Below are 13,608 nucleotides of genomic sequence, written 5' to 3'. Positions count from 1 at the left end.
TGAATGCACCTACATGTACATGTACATCACTATCACTATGATAATATGTACTGAGCTGATAGGGACCAAACAGAAAAACAGAGGATACAGGTGTAAAATTTCAAAAATAAAAAATATACTGTAATAAAGTTTCAAAAATATAAGAAAATTACTAAAATAATGATGTCCAAAACTCAAAACGAGGTCAACTAAACAACATGGAAACTAAGGTTTCACCTTAATCACAACTGACCTGAACTTGACTAACAATTAACAAATCAGCTAACATTTCGAAACTAAACATAAACCAAGTGAACAAAAAGACAAACTCCACACAAGGAGACAATTCCACCACCCGACTGGCCTCCTCCACTGCCCCCAGATCGTCCTCAAAAGGTCCAGAGGAGCTCAAACTAAGAAAAAGGTAAGTATTTGTGTAATTCAAAACCCAGAAACAGAATTGTGCCAAATTGTGCGCACCCGCATCGACAAACTGTAAATGTAATAAAATGTAATCTGAAACCAAAAGACTGTGTGTAGTGTTATTATCTGTAAATGCGCGTGAGTAAAAAAAAAATTGCAAACAAAATACTGATGGTGGGTAACTGCTGGTGGCCGCCGCATGCGCCATGAGCCGTAACTGCGGCCGTTATATTGCACTGTTGTTAGCGTTAAGCTAAGCTCAGTCGTTATGTCATTCCACATTTCACCTTCTGCTTGATGTGAAAATGAGCCACACTGAATGAAATAAGATCTATTGGGAACGCAAAACCCACATTTCCAGTTATTTTGGTGAAAGTAACTTAAAAGTACGGTAACGCCTTACAATTCAAAGAGTGATATTATAATGTGACAAATGTCTTTGAAGTTACAGTAATAAGTGATACGTTATGTTTAACTTGCCCAACATTATGACTACTCAAAAAGAAAGTATATGGGATATAATGTCATGCATTTTCATGTATGCCAGACATGTAATATAATGTAATATTGACAAAAAATTTAAGATTTTTGTTGTTAAATCCAAATAACGTGCTCAGTTTGATCCTCGAGGGGCTCGTTTCGTCCTCACTTTCCGCCGTCAAGCTTGTCAGCTTTTGTGTTAACTTCTCAGGCCACAGAACAAGAAAGAAAAAAAAAAAAAAAAGAACAAGAAAACATCCAACATAACAAGTAAGGTACATCATTTATGACTTGAGCCAGCCTCAAAATGAGCTAATACTCATCCTGAACGGATATAAGATGAATGCGTCACTTAGAGCTCGCCATTCGTCTAACGGTTAAGGCAATCTTAATCTTTATGTCGATAATGAAGATGTGCGCGGTATCAACCAGTCAGGGTAATTAATAGGAATGTCAGCAACATTGTATTAATAGCATCATGCATAGCATCAATTTAGCATAAATTGTCGTTTTGACAAGCCACTTTAATTAAAACTATCAGACAAGAATTAAAAGGACCGTGGTAGTAATTTTGGGAGACTATCAAATAATGTTACCATCTGGTATTTTTTTGCGTGTCTTCTCCCCGCTAATTATAAGTGATACTCAAAAGGCTAGAGGCACTTTGGCAGATGCAGCGATCACCGGCATGTCGTCCCAGCAATAACCCACAGGTCGGTGAAAATACTACACCATGACCAGTGGTGAGACTCCTAGAGTCACGCTGTTTGCATTTATTTTTTATTTTCTTATCCTTATTTTTGTTTTATTTTTACGCCGATAAGGTCACGTGACGCCTGAACTCAAACCAGAATGCTCTTCAGTCTTGAGTGAGGGGTGATCTAGCCCTGGAATCAATCTTCCTGACCGCTCCCGGAGTCCGGTATGGACTCTCATTCCTCTGGGCTGCTCCAGGGATGAATTGAAATAGAAGCCCTGTTACGGGAAATGTTGCTTCTTCTTCATCCAAATGCGGCAACTGTGCAAGCTCTCTCTCTCTCTCTCTGCATGGCTGTGCATGTCATCTCCACAAGGTCAGATGCTACTTGCCAGTGAGGTCTTTTAATCCTAGTGACTAGGGGTGGAGCCAGACCTGAATACAGGATTTGGAAAGGCACAAATAACATGTTTTTTGTTTGTTTCTTTCTTTCTTTCTTTCTTTCTTTTACAAATGTGTATTTTAAACAAATGGTGTTAAGATTATTTGTATTCAGGAACAAGACAAACAGACTGAGTGACGTTCAGGAGTCAGAGTGAAAAGTTTCGATGTAACGTAGCCGGCTCAAAACCTGTCTAATGGATTTTATTTATTTATTTTTTTACCTTAATTGGGTTGCGTAGGCAACAAATAACTTTTGAGAGTTTGACTGGGAGATTATTCCATCACGTTATATTAATATTGAGACGTCTGCAGTGAGGTTCTCTCATGTTAGCATTCGTCTGTTAGCTCAGTATTTTAGACTATTGTCTATTGGTAATGTTAAATAGTAAATGGTCTCTTTCACATAGTTGTTTTCTACCTATTGGTACTTAAAGCGCTTTACAATCACAGACACATCTATCCATTGTAGTGGCGGCACATAGGGGGGAAAAGTTAGGACGATTCCAATGGCCCCAAAAAATAGGTTTAAAAAATAATTTGTACATGAGAATTTTAGTTATTTATGTTTTAGGGTGGGGGACATGGGACCCAAAATTCCTAGCGACGCCCCTGCCACATTCCCACACACCAGTGCCACCCAATAGGAGCAACTGGACGTTCAGTGTTTTGCTCAAGGACACTTCAGCATGTGGCACATTCCAGGGATCGTACCGCAAACCACCATAGTCTCCTCTATTGTCACCCACAAGCACCAAATCATCACTGCATTTAATGCAAAACATCCACCAATATTGCATATACGTCCATAATTATTATAGTGGCTAATTTCTTTTTACACATGTTTATCCTAAATTAGAATTTTTACATATTTTCCCTGCAACAAATACAAATACTGGATGGTTTTGCGTAGAATACGTAGAAGAGTTTTCGTCAAAAATCCAACAAGCTGGTCATAACTTGACCACTTAAATGAATCTTAGGCTTTTTCCAATCCTTGTCAATGAAAGGCGGGTGAGTGAGCCGGCAAAGCAAGAGTGATGCAATGAGTAAACGAACGTGCATAGCGGGTATTTGCAACAAATGAGAGAGCGAACAGCCTGACCCCTTTGCTGACTTGTGTTTTCAGTCAGTCTTCCTGGTTACTATGCGTCATGCTTTGTTTCACCTGACGTGCAATTATTTTTCCCATTAAATACACAACATGTATTTCACTTAGTTCCCCCGTTTTTTTTTTTTTTTTTTCTGAATGAAATTTCAATCAAAGGCCATTACACTCTTTCAGACAGAGAAAGTTTCGAAAAAATAACAAGGCGCAATGGAAAAGAAAATAATGCTCTGTCAACGGAGATGGAAAACACAAAAATAATCATTTGCGAGAAGCAGGTGATGCATATGTTAAAGTGTCAAGAAGCAGAGGAGAAATTAATAGCTTTCTGCCATAAGCATTCTCTGATAAATATGATTACATTTGCATACTTCATTTTACTCTTGATCTGCCGTCTTGGTGATTCTTGTGATTCTCGCGCGCCCATTCCAAAAGGAAAAAGTCATTTTCGTTACTGCTCAAACATGAAACAAGTATTTCGGGCTCCCTCATTAGGGATTTCCCTGCTGCTCGACCGTCGACTAAATCCGGTGGCAAAATACAGAATGTAGGCGAGAGGCCTTGTGGGATAACAGAGGATGAGGAGTGAAAGAAACAGCTAAGTTGAGCTCACGTGGACTAAAGCGTTTAATTACCAGCGACTATTTCTGCAATGTAAACACTGAATAATGTGTAAATCAATGATTTGAGGAGATGGTTGCGGGGGTGGTGGACGGGTCTTCTAGGAAGTGTTTTGTGCCTCATTAACTTATCAATAAGGCCATCCGACATTGTCTTCAGCTTGCCCCGATGAGGAGGGCTGTCCATTCCAGTGTGACGGCCCCGCATTTGTCCCGCATCCTGACACTAAAAGAATTCGAAACCGTTGTAGGCAGAGGCAACCTTGACAGCGCGCGTCACCTTTCCTCCGCATCTAAGCGCATTAGCTTTAACTCCATTTCTGGTTACGGGTTTAAAGGGGCCAACTGTAAGATGTCCTGGTGCTTTTCCATCTCCATTAAGCTACTATATCGAGGTGTTGCTCTGTTTGCCGTACACCATTAAACATAGCGCGCCCATAACCCTGAAACTGATTTCTCAATGTTTTTTTCTTTCTTTCATAGATCTCGCATCATGCGCCGACAATTAGCAACTCTTTAGCGCAGTTGTGAAAATATTAGTTAATGCAACTCGCGCCGAGGATCCTAACAGACGCTCTCCATTGTTAACATTTCATGTCTTCGCCACAATCGACACACATTCGCTGTCTTCTCGCGGTGGATCTCCAGGCGACGATATTTGCTCTTTTCCCCCGCCGTTTTCCAGTTCAGGATTCCAATTAACCTGTGCAAAGCGTGACGCCAATCACAGGACGCCGTATCGACAACGGGCATGAAAAGAATAATGCTGTTAGGATGATGTAGCTTACTGTGGGGGACTCCTCCCTCGCTGGTGACAGAGAAGTTTGCTCCAGTCATTTATCAAGTCCTCTCTGGCCACAGAGGGGCTGGCGAGTCCCAGGGCCGCCTGCTGCTTGGGGGGCCAGCGTGCAATATGTGCATTTTAGGCCTCGGGTGGGCTGGCGAAAACTGCTGATGTGCTCAATGCTGCTAAGTTTGATGGATTTGTTGTTGTCATTTGCTTTGGTTCTGTTCCCTGCAACAAAACAAAGAGAATCATTAACTCCTTTGTGCTGCACGGGACTTTTATGGGTTAGGGATAATGCAAAACGAGATGGGGTACAGATGGGGTCAGCTGGAGTGTTCTGTTGCCGGAGCCTTCCAGAATGGGGCGTTGAACATGCATGGATGATCCTGCATAGAGAGCTGATTACAGAATGATTTAGTGACCACTGATATCCCCCCTTTCTTTCTCAAGCTCCCATCATCGGGCTCATTTCAAGCCGCAAGAGTGCAACTGGCAGCGTTCGCCGCTTATATTTATAGCCGCTCACTGTTTAGCACCTCATGCGACGCCCTGGCCAGGATCAGGCCTGAGCCATCACAGTGCATCACCGTTAGAGGGCTTGCAGTGTTTACTGATGCAGGCTTGGCACAGGTCTGCGCTACCATTCAGGGCTGCTGCCGTTTGGAGCTATGTAGAGCTGAATGGGGCGATTTTGATTTAACCACACTAAGGGCACTGAGATACAGCACCAAGCATTTTAGATGGTTAGTTTATTAGAAGAAAAACAAGAAATATACAATAAAAAAATAGTTTTTCAATCGTTTTGACTTGGCACTGCAATTTAAGCTGAGGTTATGCTGCAATACGTTATTATATAATTGTAAACTGAATACATTTCATCTGCTTTCTGACATTTAAGAGGTGTTTCACAAGGTTTGCTGTGTTGCAACAACTCAATAGTTTAGTTACTTTCCAATGTGTTCCTACATTATCTCCAATGACTGAAGTATCGAAAGTATCGATATTTAGAGGATTGATTTTAGAGCATAAAGATCAGTCGATATTTCAGTATCGATCCGTACATCACTAATGTACATGGTCCTCTTCTAATGCATGGACTTCATTTGTATTATTTGTATTTGTATTTATCTTATAAGTAAGAACTTGGACATTTTAATTGCGCTAGAGACTTCTGTTGCTTTTGAAGCTACTGTTGATGCATTTTGAGAGAGTTTACAATAGCTATGTATTGAAATCTGTAGTCCAAAGAAGGGAAAAACTTCACTATAGTGAGTTTACCCAAGTACACCACCAACAACGTGCCCCTGAATGTGTGACAATCCCCAAAAACAACCTCTTCATGATATCCTGCAAAGTAAATGACGGTAAATAATTTAGGTAGTTCAGGTCAATGTTTCCTCCCCTTTCTAAAATAACACGGAGTGCCGGCTCAGAATGCGGCCCGCGCGTTTGCCAAACTTCAAGGTGAAGACCGATTTCCTCAAGGGAGAGCTGAAGATCAAGACAAATCCTCTTATTTTTCTCTGTCAAGTCATCACGGTCTGAGACGAAATACAAATTGAGATTGTAGCGACGGGGCTGCGACAGTCTGCTGTTGACTGCAAGGGTTACAGGGGTGATTGAGTGTGTGTTTGACTGCCCGAGGCCGAGGGCTAACAGTACTGTTACACAGACAAGGTCGTCTCAGAGAGAAAGAGAGAGTAGCCTCAGCACATAATCCCAGTGTTCCTGACTACTATGAACACAGGCCGGCCACAAAATTGATTAAGGTGGAAGAACGTTCTGTGGGGAATAAGATCATCAAGACAGATGGAGGCGTATGGTTTTGGCCAAGAAATGATCCACAATATATCCGTCTTCTCTCGTGTTCAGAAAGGCATGGGGTGGTATTTTTAGATAAAGTTGCCTCCTGAAAAGAAACACCGAACTTTAAAGAATACTTTGACCAGTTATCGCCTATTGAGGAGTTACCACTCATAATAATAATGATAATTTAATTTACCTTAAGGTCACACGCAAACAATATTTTATCAATACTGACCAGAGGCTCAAGCCAACCTTGATACGTTCCCCTCACTCTCATCAATAACGCAAAAGAGGAAAGTTATTTCCCATATAAAACTAATCTTTCCCTTTTATTGTATTTTAATGAAACAGACTTGGTTCTAAGGCAGTAATTCATTCCATTTGTTATGTTTGGACAACTCATTAACATTATCATCTATTATCATTAGTCTGAAATTTTAAGCTTCTTCTCCCTTGAGATGCAGTGCATTTCTTCTCTTCAGTTTGCATTAAAACAAATGTGAGCCTGCTGATGCATTAGATTAATGTGCTCACTCACTGCCTGCTACAAAGCTCTATTCCAGCTCGGAAAACTAGACCGAGTTCCTATCTATCGAGCATCTCGGTAATTGACTTTTGCCTGGGAAAAAAGAAAAAAAAAGTCCTCGACAATACAGTATATTGTTCTTTGCTTTATCCACTCAGACATCTCTAAGTGACTGTCAGTGCAGACACATTTTTGGACTGGGTCTCATGTCACTAAAATATGCACCATGCACATTATACAATTATTTTCCCAGCATTTTATTTGCTTGCTAATTTACCGACTAATACAATCATCACTGTGTTGAGCATTAGCAGCGCTGGCTTCATGTAACATTTACTAAATCATAATGCTAATGGGTTATTTAGACTTCCAGATCATATTCGGAGCTCCTAATTCTCGTCGGGTCTGCTCAAACAGATCAAGCCAGTTGCTAATTACAAAGTTAGCTTTTTTTCCCCCCCCTTGAATAAATAATGTTGATTAATTAGCAAGTCAAAATAAGTGAAGATGATCTATGCAGTATATATCACTGTCACAAGAACTTACTGAAATGTTTCATTTACATTCCCTGACTTCTTAATTACATGCACACAAACTTTACAGATGTGACGGAAAATTAATAACATGTAAGGTGAAAGGTTTCATAAGAGACCTACCAACTTAAATAAACAAGATGCCGGAGTCGTGAAGCGTCTAAATAATACACCCAGCAGCTTGTTAGCCATATGACGCTGTTCATTTTTACTCAGAAAAGATCATGTTTTAGGTGGATCTGCAGTTTCCAGCAATCGTCTGCATTCTGTGAGCGAATCAATAATTCAAGAAAACTTAACGCTGACACGTGTTAATAAGATACAGATGTTATAATATATCATCATCAAACACTGATGCTGTGCAAAATTACCATAAAATTGATTCCACACCTGGACAAATGCAGAATTGAAGACAGAATTACGAGTGCAGGATCCTCTATTGTCTTTAGAAATGAGTAGTGTGAAACATATTAGTCCTCTTTTGGCCAATCTTATCATCGATTGCATTGTTATCATTTGGTTAGTGCTTTTATGTAATAAAATACACATCTGTGTGTGCATTTTCTAACTTGTAATTACTAAAATAAAACACTCATGCACCAGACGTTTCTCAGATCCGGTCAGGGAATGGGTTTGTCCTCCATGAGTAGTTTAAACTTTCCCTGGGACATTTATGTTGTTTTTCTGATCACTGGACACAATTCATTCAGTATCAGACCTTAAGAGTAGGTAGGGAGTCCTTCATGAACAAAAGAAAAGTGCATTTTAGATTTATAACATTCATTCCTATAGCATTGTTTAAATGTGACTCCTGTTTGCACCCGATTGATTTCCTTTCAGGACAAATTAAGTTGAAAGGAGTTTTAAAATCCTTCCTGGTTTTTATATCGGTTGTATTTCTTGGGGAGAAACTTCACTTCATTATTCTTTTTAATATCAACACTCATTAGACTATTTTAAATGCGCAACACGCGTTTCAGGCAGCTATTTCAATTGTCCCGCCAGATCAGGGGGCTTTGAATGCACCGTCTCACGTGATCTCGCGGGAACGCGGATATAAATAAAACGTACGTTGTGTTTAATGACTTGCTGTAACTTTACAATGAGGTAAAAACAAACAAAAAAGTAACAACAACACTACGACAACGCTGGAAACAGGCGAGTGTGGGTAAGAAACGTTTTTGAAATGCTGTCAACTCAAGATGTCGGTCCTTCAGCGGGAAGCAGAGGTGAGATCTTAACTCTCGGGTTTAATGTTTGTCAAAAGCAGTAAACTATAGGCATCAAGGGCTAGCACAGTTAGCTTCTCTTGTGTCAATGGTTTGGCTTGAGAAAGAACTGACAAGCTTATACTTCTCAGCATCATCACATCAGACAGCATTCGGACATCTCTTTGAGTTACGTAATAAATCAGTTTATGGGACGCAATTTAAAATGTGTGCAGAAGTTACCTTATATGGTTCCTTGCCCTATAACGGGTTAAGACAAACTGTCTGAAATCAGGACCAAAAACTTCCAAAATCTTGACATCACAGTAACTTACAGTTTGTAAAACATGTTTCTTGTGGAGCTCAGCTATAGCCAAGGTTGTGCAGATATTGCTGTGGCAGCTAATGTTAGCTTAGCTAGCTAAAGCTTAAAAATGTCCCCCAGTTTTTGTCAGTAGTTTTCTTTTTTTTTTTTTCCATGCAAACATTTTGGTTTTTGGCTAACTCAATGGTTGTGCATATTTTCCATCAAAAATTCCACAAAATGAAAGAAATGATTTTATGTAAACAAACCTTTGATGATGTCAGAGGATTCCTGAAGATTCTTTTTGAAGCTTGTAGTGGTGTCTCTGGTTGCCGCCATCTTGGCAGTGATTCTGGGTCAACTCTTCTAATTCAAATATGGGAAAAGAGGTGGAGCTTCAGGTCTGACAACACCAACCCTTCACCTTAAGAAAGCATGACCCATAATTATGCATAATCCTCATATACTTCAAATGTCATAAGCTGGTGAAGTAGCCACAGATACCAGGCCGTAAATGTGCTTATTCCTGCTATAAAGTTGGACATTTTAACATGGAGGTTTGTGGAGATTGTCTTCTTCTTGCTGACATTCAAGGAACTTAAATATTTTAGCACTTCCATGTTGGCTTAATTTTTTCAAGGTCGCCATTTTGTCAAAATATACACAAACCTTGGGACAAGAAATGTTAATTAGCACAATGGTCGTGTTTTAGAGGGATTTCCTTTGCTAGCTGTCTCTTTCCAGCCAGTTTTTGGTATTTTGTTATATATCATTGCCTCAAACCTGTCGATCAAACAAAGTGTAAAATACTGACTTTGAAAAAGGTTCATGTAACTTTACTGGTGCATTTAGCTTCTGATAGCGTTATTAGTATTGTATCTCATACTGCCATATAGTTATATAGTTAGTGTAGTTATCATGACTTTAGAATTATAATTATGCATCTCCGACACGTTTTAATGCCACCATTGACCGTGGTTATTGTGCACGGTTCTGCAGGCATAGTAGCTAAAGGAAGAGGTGCAGCTACCTCCATAAATGTACGTATACACAACACGCATGAGCTATAAAGCAACATAAGCGTGAAGTGAACGTGTGAGTGGCACTGAAGCCGCTCTAAAAATATATTTTCCACAACAATGTCAGAGTCTCCTGTCTTGCAGTCCCCAGTTGTCAGTGACACCTCCTCCAAGACGCCTTCCACCTATTCAGCAAGAACGCGCTGCAATTGATATTTAGGCAATTGATAATCCCCGTGTGAGTAATGTTGTCAATTTGGCACCTAAATCCTATTTTGCTGGCCATCTGGGCTCAGTGAATTGCTCCCCTGAGAACAGAGGTTATAGACAGTAATTATTCAGAAGTCATTTACTTTTAGAGGTGTTTAGTGCTTATCTTCTTTTCAGTTAAAATGCTGACATGATGCCCACATGTTTTTTTCCACATTATACAGATATTTCTTAGCAAGATGTTCATAGACAACAAGACATGCAAAACAATAGCTGTACTTTTTATATAATAGGCTAATAAAGCAAAAAAAATAAAATAAATTAATAGTCAAAAGTCCCCACACTAGGCTTCTGTTAGATATGTGGGTCTTTTTTCCTGCATACGTGAGGTTAGTTTTTCTATTTTGTGGTGATAAAACACAGGTTTTCAGAACTTTCTGGGCTCTTTCTCCATGCAGATTACATGTGTGACAAATGTTGGACTTATACAAGCTTACCCAGACATGCAGTGTCTGTGCATTTCACTCACTTATTGCCGAGGCACTCTGTCAAATTGATTATCCAGTCAACTAATTCCCAGTCTATGTTTAGCTAAAGTATGATAGACTCATTGTGTCCCATGGGTGCAATTCTCATTTGTGTGTCTGTCTGTGTGAGTGAGTATTTATGTGAAAGAGGCTAACTAATCAACAAACTGGGCCAGAAGCAGAATATTGAGCAATCTGGGACAGTGGTGGGGTGTGCTTTAGAGCTCATCACAGCCAAATCTAGGAATGTAATGTTTGATAGACAATAGCCATAAAGCGGAATAATCACGAGAGAGGTTGTTATGGAGCTTCATCTAAAGCTGATCATCATATGAAGCAAGGCGCTTTCCCAACTCGGCTGAATAAAGATCCAGAGAGGCAGGCTGCAGTGTAGATGATGGGGCAAATGTTATTTATTTTTTTTTTTTTCATACAAATTTAATTTCAATCTTTACAAAATGTCTTTTTAGCTAGAAATTTGAAACTGTATGCAGTGTATTGATTTACATCTGTAAGCCTTAGTAAGTGGAGAAAAAAAAACATGTATTTATTCAGATTAACACATTTATTTGCTCGTCTAAGCGCAGTCAAATTTAAATATGGCACGCTGCGGAGAGAGAAAACTTTGAAGCTGAAAGTATCACACAAATCAAAAGCTAAAAAACTCAAGAAAATAAAGAGTCCTTAAAGGCAGCAGTAGCAGTGCCTTAAAAACGTAATTTTCTGTGCAATGTTCACGTTGCGAGTTACTAAATTCTTATTACCATGACATTGCTTTCCGTCACTCTTACACTTGAACCAAATCGCATGCTTAAATTACTCTGGAACGATCCTGGATCCGTTATCCAATTCAATTTTTATTATAAAATAATACATTTCTGCAGAACTGGTGTGTTTCCCGTTTTGTAACTTCTGTATTAACTGTAAGTAAATACCTTACTATCTTGTTTCGGTTTCGCTTGAGCCTCGGCCTTACAGGCGCACGCTCGGCAGGTCCGCTCAGGTCCGCAGGAGAGCACAGTTCGATGCCAGCCGGTCACACGAGAACACCTTCTTTATTCCCTATTGGAGCAGAAATATCTTTATTACATTATCTAGTGCGTCTGGCCAAGCAGAGTCCTCGGAGAGGAGAGCGGAGGGTGAAAGAGGTCACGTAGAACCAGACTGAGACACTGGCATGACACTGTGACATGTTAAGATCCCCTCCACTGAGCTGTGCCTTGCACAACAACATGAAACAAGGAAATGAGCCACAAACGTTTTCCTGCAGCCCCCCCCCCCCTCAGCTACACTCGGCGCACACATGCACAAATGACACACGCGTCCAAACACCATAGTAACAATACAACAACAACAACTGTAAATGCGGCGTCGTCATAATACGAGTGTCGGCTAAATTCTGATTTCAGTGTAATGTTTTCACACGATGCGTGGAATTATGACTCCACGTCTTCTGCAGGCTTATTGTTCAGCTAGACGGCAGCACTGTGGCCATGTGTTCATCTTGTTTAGTGCTCTGAGCTGACAAGACTCCACTGAAAGGGAATTATATGTCCTCCGCTGGGTCTTCTCTCTAAATGAGAGCCATTGCCCCTATTAGATAGAGGTTAATAGTCATTTGGTGAAGAAAACAGCTGATTTTATGTCCGATCCAGAGCACAAACACGACCACGCAAGGGTTACGCTCGCGCCGTAGCACCTCGTGAGACCCTCTCCGTTCTCGGAAACACCTAAATATTTTAATTCTGACCATGTGAAAAGATTTTATGTTCATTTCGTCTGTGCCCTACAGGCAGGAATCAATGACATTTGAAATAATTGTTGTTACAGGGGTAATCTCTGGAGGGGGAACGGGGCAAAACTGTAGAGAAGATTTGAGTAAATTACTGTGTCAGCTTCTATTTATTTGCGACCGGATTGCCAGAGGCAGCACTTCAAGATAGCCATTAGGAGTCGGGGCAATAAAGACAGAGCGTGTAGCCATTGTCGAAAAGTTAGCGTGTAATGCAGCAAGTTATCATCAAAGTGCTCCCCGTGGAGCGAGCAGAGCGCACACTGGGGAGAATACATGTGAGGAGAACCAATTATAGCTCCTCAAATCTCTTTTTCTCAGAGGGAGAGGTCATAAATAGATTGCTATAGTTGTGTGCGCTCATGATATATGTCTCCATATGGTGACTCTTGTCTGTCTGTATCATTAAAGGTAACAGCTATACATATTGGGAGTACAGTAAAAAGCTCGGAGCATGGAGAAAACCCTGAAACAAACTTCGAAGATGGAAAAACTTTTTCGTGCGTTTGTTCAGGAAACAAAACACTAGTGTGGTGTTGCTTGGTCAAGGGTTTGAGTTAAGCCCAAATGTCAAAAAGTTGTGTTGGTGCGTGCAGGAGGGAAAGAAGCACGAAGTGGTGAAAACTCCAGAAACACTTTGAAGTTCAGGAACAACTTTAATCAAATGAATAGACTTATGTGTCCTTAACACAGGAAGACCCAGGTATTTTGATTGCATAAATAGAAGTTGCATTGTTTCTGTGTAGAAATTAGGTCCTGCTAGTGAAAATGCATAAAATCCCTTTTTATATAATTATTTTTATATAAATTATACTTAAACTATCAAAAGTAACTCTTTGTTCTTGCAGAAAAACAGTGTTGTCAAAAGGGTTCAGCCTGTGAGATGCACTAAATGTAGAAGGCATTCATCGTTATTATTATTATAATTATTATTTATTAACTGACTTAATAATTAAAAAAATATTTAAATCCAGTCAATATTTACCGTGATCAGCAGCAGTTCCCCTCTTTACACTGTCACATCAGTATATTGGCAGGTATGTAGAGTAGTTTCAAGCTTCTTGGATAACTTACCAAAGGTCTTTTGTGTTTTTTTTTGTCTGTCTCTGTGTCTCTTTGTGTTACCCCACGCTGACTTCTTGATGTTG

General features: G+C 40.0%; 1 long non-coding RNA gene across 1 annotated transcript; it reads right to left on the bottom strand.

Moving 5' to 3' along the window:
- Positions 1 to 3,339: 3,339 nt before the first annotated feature.
- On the bottom strand, positions 3,340 to 9,263 carry LOC125022746. The gene is made up of 3 exons (XR_007114477.1): positions 9,182 to 9,263; positions 4,537 to 4,763; positions 3,340 to 4,451 (listed from the first exon to the last, which is right to left on the bottom strand). It is a non-coding gene; the product is annotated as an uncharacterized LOC125022746 (long non-coding RNA).
- Between the last annotated feature and the right edge of the window lie 4,345 nt (positions 9,264 to 13,608).

The sequence above is a fragment of the Mugil cephalus genome, chromosome 16 (genome assembly GCF_022458985.1).
Source record: "Mugil cephalus isolate CIBA_MC_2020 chromosome 16, CIBA_Mcephalus_1.1, whole genome shotgun sequence".
Lineage (NCBI taxonomy): Eukaryota > Metazoa > Chordata > Actinopteri > Mugiliformes > Mugilidae > Mugil > Mugil cephalus.
Note: the sequence above shows the minus strand (reverse complement) of the source record. Positions and strands in the feature narration are given on the sequence as shown.